The sequence below is a fragment of the Tachypleus tridentatus genome, chromosome 10 (genome assembly GCF_004210375.1).
Source record: "Tachypleus tridentatus isolate NWPU-2018 chromosome 10, ASM421037v1, whole genome shotgun sequence".
Lineage (NCBI taxonomy): Eukaryota > Metazoa > Arthropoda > Merostomata > Xiphosura > Limulidae > Tachypleus > Tachypleus tridentatus.
In genome coordinates, this window is record NC_134834.1 from 68,983,935 (window position 1) to 69,000,692 (window position 16,758).

The 16,758-nt window shown below is 31.7% G+C and overlaps 1 protein-coding gene across 1 annotated transcript in view; it reads right to left on the bottom strand.

Moving 5' to 3' along the window:
- LOC143229503 (innexin unc-9-like) overlaps window positions 1–16,018 on the bottom strand; it is an 81,109-nt gene extending 65,091 nt beyond the window's left edge. Inside the window, exon 1 of the mRNA XM_076461931.1 lies at window positions 15,419–16,018. The gene's annotated coding sequence lies outside the window, so the exon portion shown is untranslated. The remainder of the gene's footprint in view (window positions 1–15,418) is intronic.
- Window positions 16,019–16,758: the final 740 nt, after the last annotated feature.

Here is a 16,758-nt window from a genome sequence, read left to right on the forward strand (position 1 = left end):
AAATAACCAAAGTAGTTATTCAAAATCAACTTAAGCGTTTAGTAATATACAATAACACAAGTTACATTCCAGACCGAAAAACCTCCATTTATTAAGCTTGTTATTGCTTTTAGTTTAGACAGTTTTATTAGCGTTAAGTCAGGTTTTCGTAATATTAATAGTAATGGCATTTTGAATAAAATCATTAAATTTTATTACTTGTGTGGCGTGTCGAAACCCGGGTAATAATTTATTGTTTCTAAACTAGTCGGAGCCGATCTGCAAAACGCGTTTTATTTGTCAATTTAATGCAATAACCTACGTTACATGAGAATAACCAGAGTAAGTATACCACTGTGTCTAAGAAATAAAGCGAATACGACCCGAGTAAAACTGCATGCCAGTAATAACCAAGTGTTATGTTATGGCAGCGTCGTCAAACACTGAAGACCGTTATATCTTTGTATATTATATATTTATAAACTGCTGAGTAAAAACATAAACTGGAAAACAAAACGTTCCATCTTTGTAACTACATGTAGAAACATACATATGTTTATATGCATTAGAGTGTAAACAATATGTGTACTCAAAACTTGCGTATTCCCATTCGAGTTGTATTTCATGAGAAGAGGGAGAAACTATACGCTGCTTTGAACTTTAAAAGATGTTAGATGAAAAAGTTTCAATTTCAAAACTTAATTTAGGATTCTACAAAAACTGGAGAGGTGGTACACGCAACAATGAAGGTTCTATCGTTAGCATGTGCTTTAACAGAGATAATCGTCATCTTTGTACTAGGACTAAGAATGGGTTTAATTATGTTAGGCAGGAAAACGTTTTGTTATCCAATTCTACTGTTAACAATAACTATGTATAAATCGAACTTCCTCAGACACGTTATGTTCATCTTTATGTGCTAACTGGTTCTACAATGTTGTTGTTTATATTCAGTTGAGACAAGAACACTTTCTTCCTGTATCTTCCGAGAGCTGTTGTTTATTATCATTTATAGAGGTTATTAACTGTTTGTTAAATTTTCCATGAGTAGGCGCTTTATAGTTTCTAATATCTGGTATAAGTCCTAGCATTAAAACGCTAAACACATGCTATGAAAATGCTGAAAGAATATAGATCTGAAAAAACAATTCGGAAACATACGATCACTTTATTAAATTTAAACATGCTTTATCTGATGCTTATGCTTCATCTGTTTTAACTATTCACACCACAGTACAGTAGTGCATTGGTTGTCAGTCAGTTAATGCACATTAAAATGATGTCACCTAAGGGTCGCTTAACGTTGCAGTATGTACTGTCATGACATCAGTAAAGAATAATTATGCACTCTATATGCGTAGCACAGCATAGCATACGAACTTCCAAAGCAAGAAATGAAAATATTTGTTATTCTTAATTTTGAATTTATTTATTCTTGAAACAAAACACTTTTGGGGACTGTGCTTAATAGATCTGCATTATATTCTCTCCTACAAAAGACTCCGTCGTAGACTGTCATACCAAAAGCACACCACTCCTACGTGCAAGCTTTACGTAATCCATCTAGTGTACGAGAATGATAGATTCCCAGCACCTTTAGTGTGATCGTAAAGAAATGAAAGCTGCTGTGTGTGGTAACATGACCATATGTTGATGTGTCTTTGTTTAATTTTCCAGCTGCTTGAGGTATGCAACAGTTGACGAAATGTGTCGTGGAAGCATCTTGTGTATATGTAGCATGTACCATTTTTCTAGATAGAAATCCTTATTGATTGTGTTGCATACTGCTGCTCAGGACATACAGGCGGCCTTTCACACTGTCCTTTTTATTCGTGGATTCTCACCTGTTAGAAGATGCTACACTTTACTAAACACGACTGAATGATCCTGATGCCTCAACAATAGTTATATATATTTGTTTTTCAATGCCATTAAATACAGCAGTTTGTTCCCATTTCGAAAATGCAATACTGCTTATCTGAGCACATCTTTATGATCTGAGTGCATAACTAATGTTTCAGAAAGGGCTGTTACATATCAGCGCCATCACACTGTCAATAAAACGTCAAACAATATTAAAATATAGTTCATATGAGTTTCTACGGTGACTTTATATTAGTTGTTATCATGCGCCTTATTGTGTATTCAAAATTATTCTAATATATTGTATTTAACACAATGTATTTTTTAACATTTTTGATCCAGTGAAAGTTGACACAGTGGAAGTGAATATTAGAAATCATTTTTAATTCGTGTATAATGCTGTTTGTTTTTGGTTTTTTTTTAGAATTAGTCAACAAAGACTGACGTTGTATTATAAAGTGGGCTGACATGAGTACTAAAATTTAAAATAAAGTAGAGAACAACGTTTCGACCGTTTTAAGTCCTCTTCAGGTTAACACAGATCATCATGAAAGAGTAGCTTTATCCATTAATATTACTTTCATCTTCAATTTAAGTTATGTATAAACAAAAGGTCAATTTTATTTCCAAAGTAATAACAACTATTAGTGTAGAATGCTAAGACGTTTACAAGTGGAAAATTGAAATAAAGTTGACCTCAGTAATTACTTGTTAGATAGCAGTAGAAAATACAATAAAAATTATTAAAATATTGAATAATTTCTTTATTAATCAGTCCAAGTCAAGGAATTTTAAATGATTTCATCACGAAGTAGCTCAGAACATCTCTAATTCTGACTAAAAACCTTCCCCTTCTTCCTCAATTAATGAACCTTTGGATACTGAGTATCTAAACAGATTCCATATACAGATTCCACTATGCTTTACTATGACTTTCGATGACTTTCTGTTTGGAAGCCCGTGATCTGGTAACATGCTTAATATTTTGCTATTCAAATTTGCCACCAGTATAATCTATTTTCACAATGTTAAAAAGCTTGTATTGTACAGTTTGGATTTTTTCCTAATTGTGTGTGTTTTGTGTCTTTCTTATAGCAATGGCACATTGAGCTATCTGCTGTGTCCACTAAGGGAATCGAAACCCTGAGTTTAATGTTGAAATCCAGCGGGGATCCTAATTGTGAAATAGAACAACAAAGATGGGGAGAAAAGAGTCTAATCTTCTCCAAATGTCAAGAATTCAAATAGTATTAGTATTTATATACAATGGAGGGAGAGATAAAATAATTTATTATCACTCAAGAAAACGCCATTTTGTAACACTGATTTGATCTTTCAGAGGATTTTACTTGTAAGAATCATGAGCACAAGTTGGTCCTGTGGTGATAAACTTCTGTATTTTGGAGTTAGTAGGCCGGTTTAGAATCTCTGCAGTATCACAAAACATTTTTTGCTATTTAAGCTGTGGATTACCTGTGATTAGCTATTACTACTTTCTCTCCAGGCAGTAGTTGTTAGTTAATGATAACTATAGATAAGCGCGATAATTTTGTCAAACTATATATAAAAATGTAAGAAAACAAAGCTGACAATTGTTAGAACTAATTCTTCGACACGCAATGTTAGTATGGAGGTAACTTAATTTGTCACAAAATAATGTACTAATAAAGGAAAGCTAGCACTAATTTAACCGATTGTATTCATAATACTTTTGAAATAATGGTTAAACGTCTACTAATGAATAATACTTTTGAAACTATTCCTGAGAGTTAATTTCCCGAGCAAAATTGTTGAACCATTGTGACGATGTTTATTTTAGACAGCTACTTTTATATATCTATGTCCGTGAGACATTTTCATAAGTAATACAAATAGTAATACAAAAAGTAATACAAACTCAAAATTATTTGAAAAGAATAATGTGTCATGCCATTAAACATAAAACTATAATTGGGTTATGGATTTGAAGTGCAGGTACTTATTATAGTTTTATCTTTAATGGCATGACACATTATTTTGTTCAAATAACACATCATAAAATAAAATAAAATATTTGAGTCTACAGTGTTTTTAAAGTCAGATTGGTAATGCTATTTGAAAGCACTGATTGAAAGCACGTCCTATAAAAATGTTCAAAACAGGATCATGAACAACTTAAATTATATGCAAATAATTTAGAAACTAAAAGTAATTTAATTAATTAAAAATCTGTTGAAATAATGTTCAGAGTTTCTTTCTTTGGAAAAAAAATCATAATAGACAGTCTTAATGTTATAATAAATCACATTGGTATGACGTTAATAAGACTAAAAACAGTCCCCAGGAAATGGTATTATTTGAGACATTTGCCATTAGAACCAAGATACTGGAAGTTGAATGGCATTGGTACGTAGAACTCTTGCAATACATTAACTTTTATCTGTATAAACGTGCTGAGCATCACTCATTTTGAGCTATCTTCGTTTTAAGCTGTCACACATTTTAACTCATTACTACGAAAGGTTGGTAGGTTTCTCAACATACACCCTTTAACTGCAGCAATCAGAACTCGTTACTAAGGAGAATTAGTGAGTTTCTAATAACACACTCTCTAACTGGAGCAACCTAACTCCGTTACTACGGAATGTTAGTAGGTCTTTCATTGCACAGCCTTTAACTACAGCAACCTAACCCCGTTACTAAGGAACGTTAGTAAGTTTTTCATTACACAGCCTTTAACTACAGCAGCCTAACCTTGTTACTATGGTAGACTAGTAGATTTCCCACCACACGCCACAAACATGTTCACGTTCTAAACAGGTATCTGGAAATTAATCTATCTGTTCGATTAAATCAGTAAATTCAACTCATTGAAACGTCTGAACGAAAACTATCAAAACTCTATGACGTCATCAAGACAAAAAATCAATTTTGTTTCACATAGATATAGGAAATTAAAACAACCCAGTCTTCAATGCACCAAGCGCGACAAATATAAAATGAGTAGATTTTTTGGAAAAGTAAAAATAATTTTGTAGTCGATGGTATACAAATGACGTGACTTGACTTTATCAAGCATAGGTTATTACAGCCTTCCAACTTTAGTTTTAGTTCTTCTGGATTTTAAGATCCACAAAATAGAAGCCGAAATGTTAGATAACGTTTTGAATCCTTTACAATTTTATTTTAAAAATTGCTACCTTTAACCACCAGAAAATTACGGCATTTTTGACATTTAATAAATATATCACACAATTTTTCGCCTGAATCACACGTCGTTATAGCAGGAAAAAAGAAAAAGTGATTCGAAAAATCAATAGCGTTATACAATATTCCACTTGAATTTGATGAAGTTGTGTATTCCTTGATTAGTGCTATGCAATCTTTATATCTGTTCTAAAAGACATTTTTGGTAGGTTGTTTACTTTAAATGGTATAACCAATATTAAAGTGAAGACTCAAGAACTGAATGTCAGAGAGACACATAAATTTATTGCAATGTGAATTTTTCATAAGTATATATATGTTATGAGCAATTTCTTATGTTTAACTTATTCCGATCTGTTTGACAAATGTTATCTTACTGTTACTAGGATACTGTTGCTATGCCATGTTCTATATACATTTATTTGTTTGGTTATTCAAACATATTTTATATACATATTGATATTTTGAAATACCCTGTTACTAGGTGACAGTCGCTAAGTTATGTTTCTATCCATTTACTTATTTGCTTATTCAAACATATTTCATACATATTTTTTATTTGGTAACAATTTCTAGGTCATGTATCTATACATTTATCTGATTCAAACACAGTTCACACACATCTTCAATATACACGGTTCTTGCATGTCTGCATTATACAAAAGATATTTCTAATACTGAGTTACTTTAACTAGGCTATGTTTGTTTGTATTTCGTTAAACATGTATATTCTCAACTACACGTTTTGATGATTTCAAATAGTCATCTATTTAAAACTTTTAATATCTTGTCACTTAATTTAACTTTATTTAACTCTTCAGCATATACCTGAAATCATGCTAAAATCATCCGAAATCTGACAGCTCATGGTGTAAAGGTTAATTTCAAGTAAAAAAATATTTAACAAGAAATCAGTCTAGCTGATCTCATGATTGTGTGACAGGAAGAAACAAACTGGAAATGTTTGTGTTCAAAACATTAACCATCTACTCCACTGGCTGAAGTAAGATATTAAAATTACCTTAGCTAACTACACGCCCATTAACCGAAAACAAAATGTTTGCAATCTACACCACATTATTCACTATTCTAAATTGTTGTGCACCTTTCCAACACCACAGAAAAATGACCTACTTCGTGTTGCATTGCTACTGAATTACGTATTCCAAAAGAAGAAACTAAGGGGTTTTGTGTGTTTGGGCCATTGAGTTATTTCATAACTCATGTCTTAGTTAACAATGAATAAATAAATTACATCAGCATAAAGTATTACAATAACTTTATCTTTCTGTAGAACGGGTGCTAAAAAGCATAGCATAATAAAATTATATCTTATTTCAGCGCTAACAAGCTAGTAATAGAAATTCTACATAAGGAAAACGACAGTTGGTTTTTTTCATGTGAGTAATATCAGTTTAGACTAACACGTACAAAGTTGTAATAATGAAACTGTCATGTTGTTGGCATTTGCGCCAATTTCCGAGACAAACGACATTCTCACACTTAACAAAGAGAAACACTACAAAAGAAGTGTCGGGGTAATAAGTTGAAACACAGAAAAGGCGTGCTTAGCGAAGCAATTAAATTATTTGGTAGTAACTAACGAATAAACGAAATGCAACTTTCTCCACTTAAATATTTACCACCGTACCCGATCCATTATTCCAACCGCCTACACATGAATATATTCCTTACTGCGTCATTGCAGTCTCCAAGGATTGATTGGCTGGAACCACATACAGTAGAAAGAGTTTAATTTAAATCAACGGGTTTTCATTTATCAATTCTTAAACCACTTCTACTTTACAAAGTTTAAATATAATGCGGTTTAAGAAAAACAATACCGAATAAGAATTTAAAAAAATTAAAGTTTGTCGTTTAAATTAAGTGAAAAAACACCAATCTGTAACTGAAACACTATTGTAATTATAACTTGTGGTGTTTTTATTTCAAAATATTTTATGTGTTCAAATCCTCTTAAGCAAGGGAAAACTCCAACCATGTCGGGTTTTTTTTACGAACTAGACTAAAAATAGCTTATCTTTTCGTATGAATAATGAGATAGAAACTAGTACGATTCACATACCCTTAGGAAAAGAAATAATTATTTTTTATGTAAGTAAAGCATCGCCGTGGTTACTACAGACAAACACTCTGTGAAAAGAAGTCACAAACACACATTTATTATGTAGGGAGAAAGAAAAACTCATTAATCGTACAGTATCCATTCCGCTTTTATATTTAAATAAAAATAAGTGGAAGGAAACGTCCATCGGTTAGTACGTGTATCTGTATATTTATACAAGTTACACTGTAATAAAATGCTGTACTTTAAACGCTTTTCTTAGGAAAAAGACTTCTCTTAGTTGTATTTTAAAAACGAATTGCCCAGACATATTTTGGAGCTGAGTAAAATTAGAAACTTTCTAGGTATTTCGTTTAAGTAAGACGTGTATCTGAAAATTTCTGTGATTATTATAAATAAGAACGTATGTAGTAAAAAGTTCCAAAACTAGATAAGTATAAGATAGAAGTATCACTTTTTAATATAGATTAATAACTTAACCATCGGTAGCAAACATAACAATGCACCGATTCACCATACGTCAGCGAACACTTTAATAGATGTCAATAAAGTTACCAAAGAACCGAATTTATTCATACAAATGTCTGTGAAAACGTTAACCAATGTTAATAAATTTACAATATACTAATTCACTATATATTATAAACAATACAATCAGTTTTAACAAAGTTAACAATGGCCCTATTATTTTCATACGTATATGTCTATGAAAAAAAGTAACAATCTCAACACACATGTCTATGAAAACAATAATAAATAACGTAATATAATGTTTTCAGACAAAGGACTTATCAGTTTAACTCGGCCATCCCCTCCTTTAAAATAAACTACAGCTATTAAATAAATAAATTAAAAACTCTTAAAACCAGACTTTATCTTTCATATAGTTATCGAGCTTTCTCTAAAAATAAACCTTAATTTAATGCCTCATTAACATCCGAATGCAACACATTTCTAAAACTAAACATCGTGCTAAAAAATTAAACCTGTCTTAGCTGAAGATGAGTTCTACTCTACCAACATTTACAGTTATGTTCCCTAGTCTTACTATTTACACTGCTAAGTATGAAAAACGATAATGCATCAACCCTATAAGTATCTTTACAGTCTTAAACACCTCAATAAGATCCTCTCTAACTCATCTTAAGTATGAAAAACGACAACGCATCAACACTTTCAATTCCATTTACAATCTTAAACACCTCAATCATATCCTCAGTAACCCATCTTTTCTCAAGAGAAAACAACTTCAGAGACCTTAATCTCTTCTCATATGAAAACCTATCCATTCAGGCACCATTCTAGTAATTCTTCTCTGAACCTCTTCCAACAATTCAATGTTCTCCCAAGGGTAAGGGGCCCAAGACAGAACACAATATTTCAAACCTACCTTAACCAATAGCTTATAAAATAAAGTTATAACCTCTTTACACTTATATTCCACATTTTTGTAGATACAAGATAAAATCCTATTTGCCCTATCAATAGCAACAGCACACTGCATGATTGGCTTCACACCAAGATATTCAACTTTAAACTTTACTGACTTACCCACGGCTCACTTTCACGATATCTCCTAAAGATATTTCTCAAGTTATTTTCTAAGGCAATATTTGAAGTTGAACTTAAGTGCTTTGTAAAATATGTTCTAAAATGTTTCCCAAAGCTATATAACAAGAGTAGTGTGGGTGGGTGGGGCGTTACTTATGGAAAAGTAATAATCTTCAAGACTGTAGAGTTATAAAATATTATTTCTTTTACTATTACAAATACTATTTCAGGTCGCGATATTTTTCAGTCGTGTCTAAAATCGTTTACTTTTTCCTTTGTTTTTCAACTTACAAAACATATTTTAATTAAAAACAGTTTCAATATATCAATTTAATGACTTATATTAAAATAAGATAAAAATGTTGATTTACGTTTTAGGCGGTGGCCACATTTAGTTCTTCCTTAAGACGCCTATTAATCTTTCTTAAGGATAAGAAAAAATTAAAGAAGGTTTTAAGATATGTAATATATCGTGAAATACCCTTGGGAAAGGGGTCTTACCCTAATTGTGTCTTAAATAAAGGAAACTTCTTTACTAAAATACTTTGTCAAAACTGGCCCTAGATATCTATGAACACATTAATTATTATTGACAAACTTGACAACACATCGATTCATCAAAATGTGTATGAATACGTTAATAGATATTAATAAACTTGATAACACATTGGTTCATCCAGACGCATATGAATGCATTAATTGATGCTAATAAACTTGAAAACACTTTGGTTCATCCAGACGTGTATGAATACAGTAACCAATGTTAACAAATTTGACAACGCATTGATTCTTTAATATGTGTATGAATACATTAATCGATGTTAATAAACTTGAAAACACTTTGATTCTTTAAAATGTGTATGAATACATTATTCAGTGTTAATAAACTTGACAACACATTAGTTTATCAAGATGTGTATGAAGAGAAGATTAAACGCTCACAAAGCTAACAAATATTGATTGACACATAGAGATATTTTAACCGATATTAACATGCACGATTGTTACTGAGAGACTTTATGTATGCTAGGCGCAACATGACAAAAAAACACGTTTTCTTTATGTTATTTGCAACTAGTCTTAAAATATTTGTTGTAAGTTGTCGTAAGAAAGACTGGTGTATTAATGCACAAAAAAATTTGGTATATACTTCGCAAGAAGATTTGTACCTTATTGGTTGTAAGGGTGTGTGCGTGTTATAGCAAAGCTACAGAGGGCTATCTGCTCAGCCCACCGAGGGGAATCGAACCCCTGATTTTAGCGTTGTAAATCCGGAGACATACCGCTGTACTAGCGGGGAGCAGGTTGTAAGGGAAGTTGGTGAAAGTTGGGTCTAAGAAATACTGTTGTATGCACGTCGCAAAGAAATTTGGTATACGAGTATACTTTGTAAGGAGATTTGGACTATATTATTGTAAGAGTACTTGACCTGTGTTGACCGTAAAGAGACTTGATCTATATTTTAAGAAAGCTTAATATATTGAGTTATATTTCAGAAGATTAATTAGGATTACCATTCAATCTCTATTCCTGCGATTAAGGTTGTTGGTGAAACTTGACTTTTTCCAGTTTCTGGATCTTATGTTTATGACATATTCTGTTTAATTAAGGTCATCTTTGATATACTATGTGTGAAGGTTTTTTTCTTCTTCAGAAATCTAGCGTATAGAAAAAAACCAAAATTAATTCTATGATTTCTATAGATGGTCATCTCGTTGAAGAACGTAAAACGTTTTGTTAACTAAATACGCAAAAACAGATTTATAAAACACGTAGATAGATTTATTTAGGAGATATCAGGGAAATTTTGTTATTTTCAGTCTGAACGGTAATTTATACACAGAAGGGCCGAGTGGCGTGAGGTTCAGGTCTAATAGTCAGAAAAATAGCAGCTTATATGGCTAACCAAACAAAAGATAGACTGTCACATTTTAACGTTGAAATTTGCGAATCTTGTTTAGCGGTATATCATGTTCTTCCAGTTTGTATCCCTGGACGCTAACTATTAGAATACATTCGGAGAAGAAGGTCGACGTTTGGAGACTAGATTAAAGTTACTTCGAATAGTTTTCATTAATTACACTAGTTTGATGAGATATAAAATCTTTGCGAACTTGTAAAATTTAAAAACGTTACGTTAAAATAAGAACCTGAAACCTCTAAATTTCAAAATTTAATGTCAAAAGAAGTTGTTTTTATCAAATGTCATGACCCCGAGTGTAAGAAAATAGAACAGCACACGTGCCTTAGCTGAATTTGTTCACATCTATAATGTGTCAATTTAATGGCGTTGAAAAGACATTTCGCTAAATACAAACAACCCGTTAGTGTTTTCCTAACAAGAGAAGGGAGATTTCGCCTTAGAATAATTTGACTCAGGTGTGATAAGCGAGATATAATTAATAAACAGATCTATCAGAGAGGTTTAATCAATCATTTGTGTTTCAGTACTACGAGTACACAAACTTTAATTAACTATAACTTTATTTTCTACAGATAATAAACTAGAAACGAACACAATTCTAATAATACCATACACCATATAGTTGCAAGGAATAAACTATAGATTATCACAATCCTGATAATACCATATAATATATACTTACAAGGAATAAACTAGAAACTAACATAATCTTAATAATACCAAATACCATATAAATCCATTTATTATATCCTCGATTACCGTTCTTATTATCTTAGAATATTTAAACTTGAACATTTCTTTACGTGTGGTGGCTATTCTCAGCCATACATAGATGAACATAGATGACAGATGTTTTGGAGTTTAGCTTCTCAGAGAAATAGCTAGAGAAACTATTATAACCACAATCATTTCCTCAGAAAATAAAATATCGAAATGTTTATTTTGTTGTTAAGCACAAGACTGTACAAGGTAGGAACCGATCCCCATAATTAACATAATCCCCTCAAATTTACCACTGAATTATGGGGAGGTTGATAAAAGGATAAAACATTATATCATTTTTTTAAATTTTCAGTGAGTTTGCGTGTAGAAGTACTACATATATAAGTTATATCTTTATCAAGCAACAATGAATATTTCCAGTGTGTTCTGACTTGTAATTTTTAAACATTTTACGTTTTGTGAGTAAGACAGATAAGTAGTTAGTACATAGATTTTTATTAACTGATCTTAAAAGTTTCCACTTCAATCTGATATGTACATTTACGGTAAGGGTACAATATATTATTAAACTAATATCTATCTTATACTAATTACTTGAAAAGATTCAGACCCTGAGAATTACGATTTTTTCAGAAAATAAGGGAAAGAGCCTTCTGTAACATTTTATTTATTCTAGCCTTTAAGAATCGCTTATTAAGTTATCAAAAACCTTTACAGCTTTTGTCAATTTCTTTGACTTTCTATTATAAACAAGTCAGTATAACAAAAGATGAGACTTTAGGGTTGCATAGCTACAAACAAAAACACTAGATTTATGGGTTCCGTTGGTTCAAACACTGAATCCCTACCAAAACTGAAGGATAGATCACACGAGAGCCCATTCTGGGTCACAACATATTAGCACAATAATATGTCTACATTTACTAATAACGAAACTTCTCAGAAGAAAGTAAAAAAACAACGATGACAAAAACGTACTATTAACAGAAACTAACAGAGAAAACAATAGCTGTAAACAAAATAGTAGAGAGTAAAAACCAATAAAATTGCATATCAAAAGATATAAAGGTAAAAATAAGCTTACGGCAGTGTGCACTGGGTAGATAAGAAAAAGCTGTGAGAGGACTAATAAGAAAAAACAGTGAAATAATAAAGGGTCGGCAATATAAACAAGGAGATGTTATATTTGAATAAAGGCCCACTGTTAGGTGCGCGCCTGCCTGTGTAAACAACATGGAAAATATTTAATGTTGAAATGACAAGTGAAATATTTAAAGTTAATTATCTTTGTAGGCAAACAAATTTATTAAATTTACTTACGTTTGATGTTATTTATAATAATACTGTTTTTAAATTGTAATATTTTCATTTTGATGTAATAATTATTAATACTGCTTTATATTGTAAAATTATTTTAGTGTTATAAATATTAACATTTTTATATTGTAAAATTATTTGAAAGTCAAACATTAAAAACCAAAACAGTTGTTTACTACAGTACAATTATTGAGAATAAACGGTAAAAGGGAACACAGAGTAACAAATTCTGTCAAAATATTTTGTTGGAGCAAGTTCGCTCAAAAAAGTGACTCTGAAGAAAAAGTAACTTAATTCTGAAAACATTTCATAAAGTTCAAAATATTTTTACAAAGACTAGCGCTAAAATCGAATGAAAAACTCATTGAAATCAAAACCTCTGTATTTTAAAGTTTATCTAGAGCTGTGTTTTGTTTTGTTTTTTACAAAAAAAAAGCTACAATAATAAAAATCGTATTTACGTCGAACAAATGTTTCAACAGTCAAGGTTGATTGTATTGTATCATTATTTTTTAAAATAAACGATATTTGAATAAGATCATCATAACGGTACATGAAAAGACATCTTTAAATCGTTAAATTAATTTACAAAAACTGCAGATAAGTTCCACCCTCAAAAATGGAGGCGCGGCATGGCCAGGTGGTTAAGACACTAGACTCCACCAAAGATTCGAATCCACCAAACGTGCTCGCCTTTTCTGCTGTGAGGGCGTTATGATGTTATGATCAATCCCAATATTTATTGGTAAAAGAGTAGCCCAAGAGTTGCGGTGGGTGGTGATGACTACCTGCTTTCCCTTTAGTCTTACACTGCTAAATTAGGGACGGCTAGCGCAGATAGCCCTCGTGTAGCTTTGCGCGAAATTTAAAACAAACCAAACCCTCAAAATGGTCTTTTCAGCATAACACTGATGTTAAATATGTTTGAATAATTATTTTACTCTTTAAATTCAATATTTACACCGATGAGTTTGGTGATTTTTCCTTAAATTTTTTGAATATTAACAGAAATAACGTTTTTAGTTTGTGAAATTGAACACTCAATCATTTGTAAGGCATGAGATTTAAACAAACAGAAAATATAACATGGGCGATAGCAAGTTTGATAAATGGCCGAAAGGAAATCACTCAAGAAACGATGGTTTGAGAGAGCATTACAATGTAGGTAGAATATGAAATAAAATATATATATTCCTCAAGGTCTGACTGGTATGTTGTTGGTGTAGCCATCTGGAATATTCTCAGAGTTAATAACGTAGTGGTACCATCACGAAATTGAGCACTGCAGTTTTTGAGTCTACAACTACGCTGAAAACCAAGTAAGGATTTCTACTCCGAATGTCGCGACGTTTTATTGTAACTGTCACAACATTCAGAGAACAACTCTATCCGGAGTTTAGAGTCAAGTGAACAATGTAGAAGTTTAATACCCACCGAATTAGAACATGACAGATAACAGACCAAACACAATACATGCATTATATGCATTATTACACTTGAACTCTAACTTAGGACTAAATAAATGATCCTTACTAAATAACAGTTGATTAATACTACACAAAGTCGCTTCGGAGTCTCATCAGATAAGGATTAATGTCAATGGTCTATGGCCTTAGGTGTCAGTTAGCATTGATAATATCTGTAGATTAGCCTTGAATCCAAACTACAACAAGTCCTTAACTGGATGTTTATAGTAAAAGCAGTTTAGAATCTCTGTAGCTCAATAACTACTTTCACGTACAAGAATATATGTATGTATATATATATATATATATGTATGTGGTATTTATGCGAAAATCTTTATAGATGAAATATAATGAAAATAATAATTCCGATTATCAGAAAATCTTAAATATTCTGAATAAATTTTAAAACACGCATTCATCTGAATATTATCACTTACTTATACTTAATTAATGCAGGAACTTTTCCTTAATTGGTTTGTGTCACAACATTTTGATTTGAATCTTATCAGAAAATATTTGGATCTAATAAACATGTTTATTTGATTCTTACCAACATGTATTATTTGATTCGCTTCTGAACATTTTAATCTTAAAAAATATTTCACTTTCGTATCAAAAGATGTTACTAGTTTTTAACCAAAAATATTTCACTTTATTGGCATCAGATATCTTTTCTTCATTCTTATTAGAATATTATGTTGTCTCTGTATCAAAATAGGTTACTTGAGTCGCATTCCAATGTGAACTTTTACTTGTCTGAGATCAAGCTATGTCATCTGCTTCGTATTATAAATTTTTGTTTAACTTTAATCAAAATGCTTAACTTTATTCAAACCAAATATTTTACGTTGTTAGTGTTCGAAACGTTTGCTTAGTTGTGATTAATTTTTTTTACATAATTTGCGCACGAAGTTATTGAGTTTTTTTTAAATCGATACATTTATTTGAGTTTTAACTGTAGGAATTTTATATTTTCTCTTACCAGAAAATTCAAATTAGATTGTATCAGAAGGATGTACATGGTTCGTATTAGCTTTATTACTACTACTACTCGTTAGTGGCAAAGTTGGGTTTAAGAGTTGCCTTCAGCAACACAATCCAGAAGATGAATCGACCGCATCTGCCGTATAATAAGTCCTAGCGACCGCTTAACAAACAGGTCTCATCCCGGTCTAAAGGAACATTTTCACAGGCAAGCTAAGCCTCGTGCGCCTAGAGGGTACTTCGGAACCCAAGTTATTACGTCATGCTAATATAAAAAAAGTGTAATTTTATCACAATCTATGTAACTTCTCAAAGGTTGATATTTTTAACGGATCTTACCTGTGATACGAAGGTCCTCCACGTGCGCATCAAGCCACACGCTTTTGCGAGCTTATCGAGAACACGTCCTCTCAGGCAACTCACGAGCAGCGTATGAACACACGGATAGATCTGCTGTGCACTGCCTACTAGCCTAGACTAAAGGGAAGCGGCAGGAGTAGATTACCCGACAACCCAGATGACGAGGGAAGAGCTGCTATACCTCCTTTTTCAACCCACATACCTTCTCAGATTAGTGCCCCTAATTATCAAAATTTAATACCTACTAGCAAATGGTAGCTATGTTATTTATTGCGGGCGAAAAGGGTTGGGCGCATTACTTTAATCCATCAGCCTTCCTTAAGCGAGAACTCTCAGAGGAATAAACGTCAGGCTCCATAAGATGTATCGCATTTCATACTGTAGATGAGCGATCGTTCGCATTAGTTTACAGATAGAAGAGAAGAAAGGTTAGATCGGCAGCTCCTGGTCCACTATGCAGAGGCTGGATGAAGTTAGGAGAAGCTAGATAAGGCACTTAAGCCCAGGATGTAAATTGATTTAAAACGAACACATCTATCTTCGCTGATTTCCAGGTTGTTTCACCACCTAATGAACTATAATTTTTCCCTGAAAAATATATAAACTTCATATAAGTTTTAAATGATTTTTCCTTGTTGTTTTTTTTCTGGTACAAATAAAAAAGGTATTAACAGACTTTAATCCTTTACAAATTACTTTTTGAATTCCGAAGCATAACATTTTAAGAACAAATGAAAAATAAATCTTCTGGCATCATTTTCATGGCTTATATTTAACTTGATCTAATACTTAACTACGTTAAAGTCTTTATCCTTAATCTATGATGTTGTTCTTGTCATTTTAATTTAGAGTAAATTTGCTTGTTTACGTGTAAGATATCCTGATTGTTTTAATTCACAATAAATGATAATGTTTACGTCTATGACATCCTGGATGCCTCAATTTAAAATAAATTGTCATATTTATATGTAAACATCCTGGTTGTTTTAGTTTAGAATAAATGATCATACTTGTATGTAAGACGTCTTGGTTGTTTTAATTTATAATGAATAATTATATTTACGTGTGAGGTACTCTGGTTTCTCATGTTGAAGTGTTTATTTTCCAATATAGCTCTTTGATATTTTGTTTCCATTACTTTTATTTTTATGTCTTGTTTTGTGTCTGAAATCAAACCCAATTATAATTTTTTATTATTTCAGTTTTAGTCATTTTCACATTGATACTGTTACGACAAAATCATCCCCTGTAAAATGCTGTTTTTTGCAGTACCAAATTACAATGTGAAAACAAAGTTACAGCGGTAGCCCACACAAACT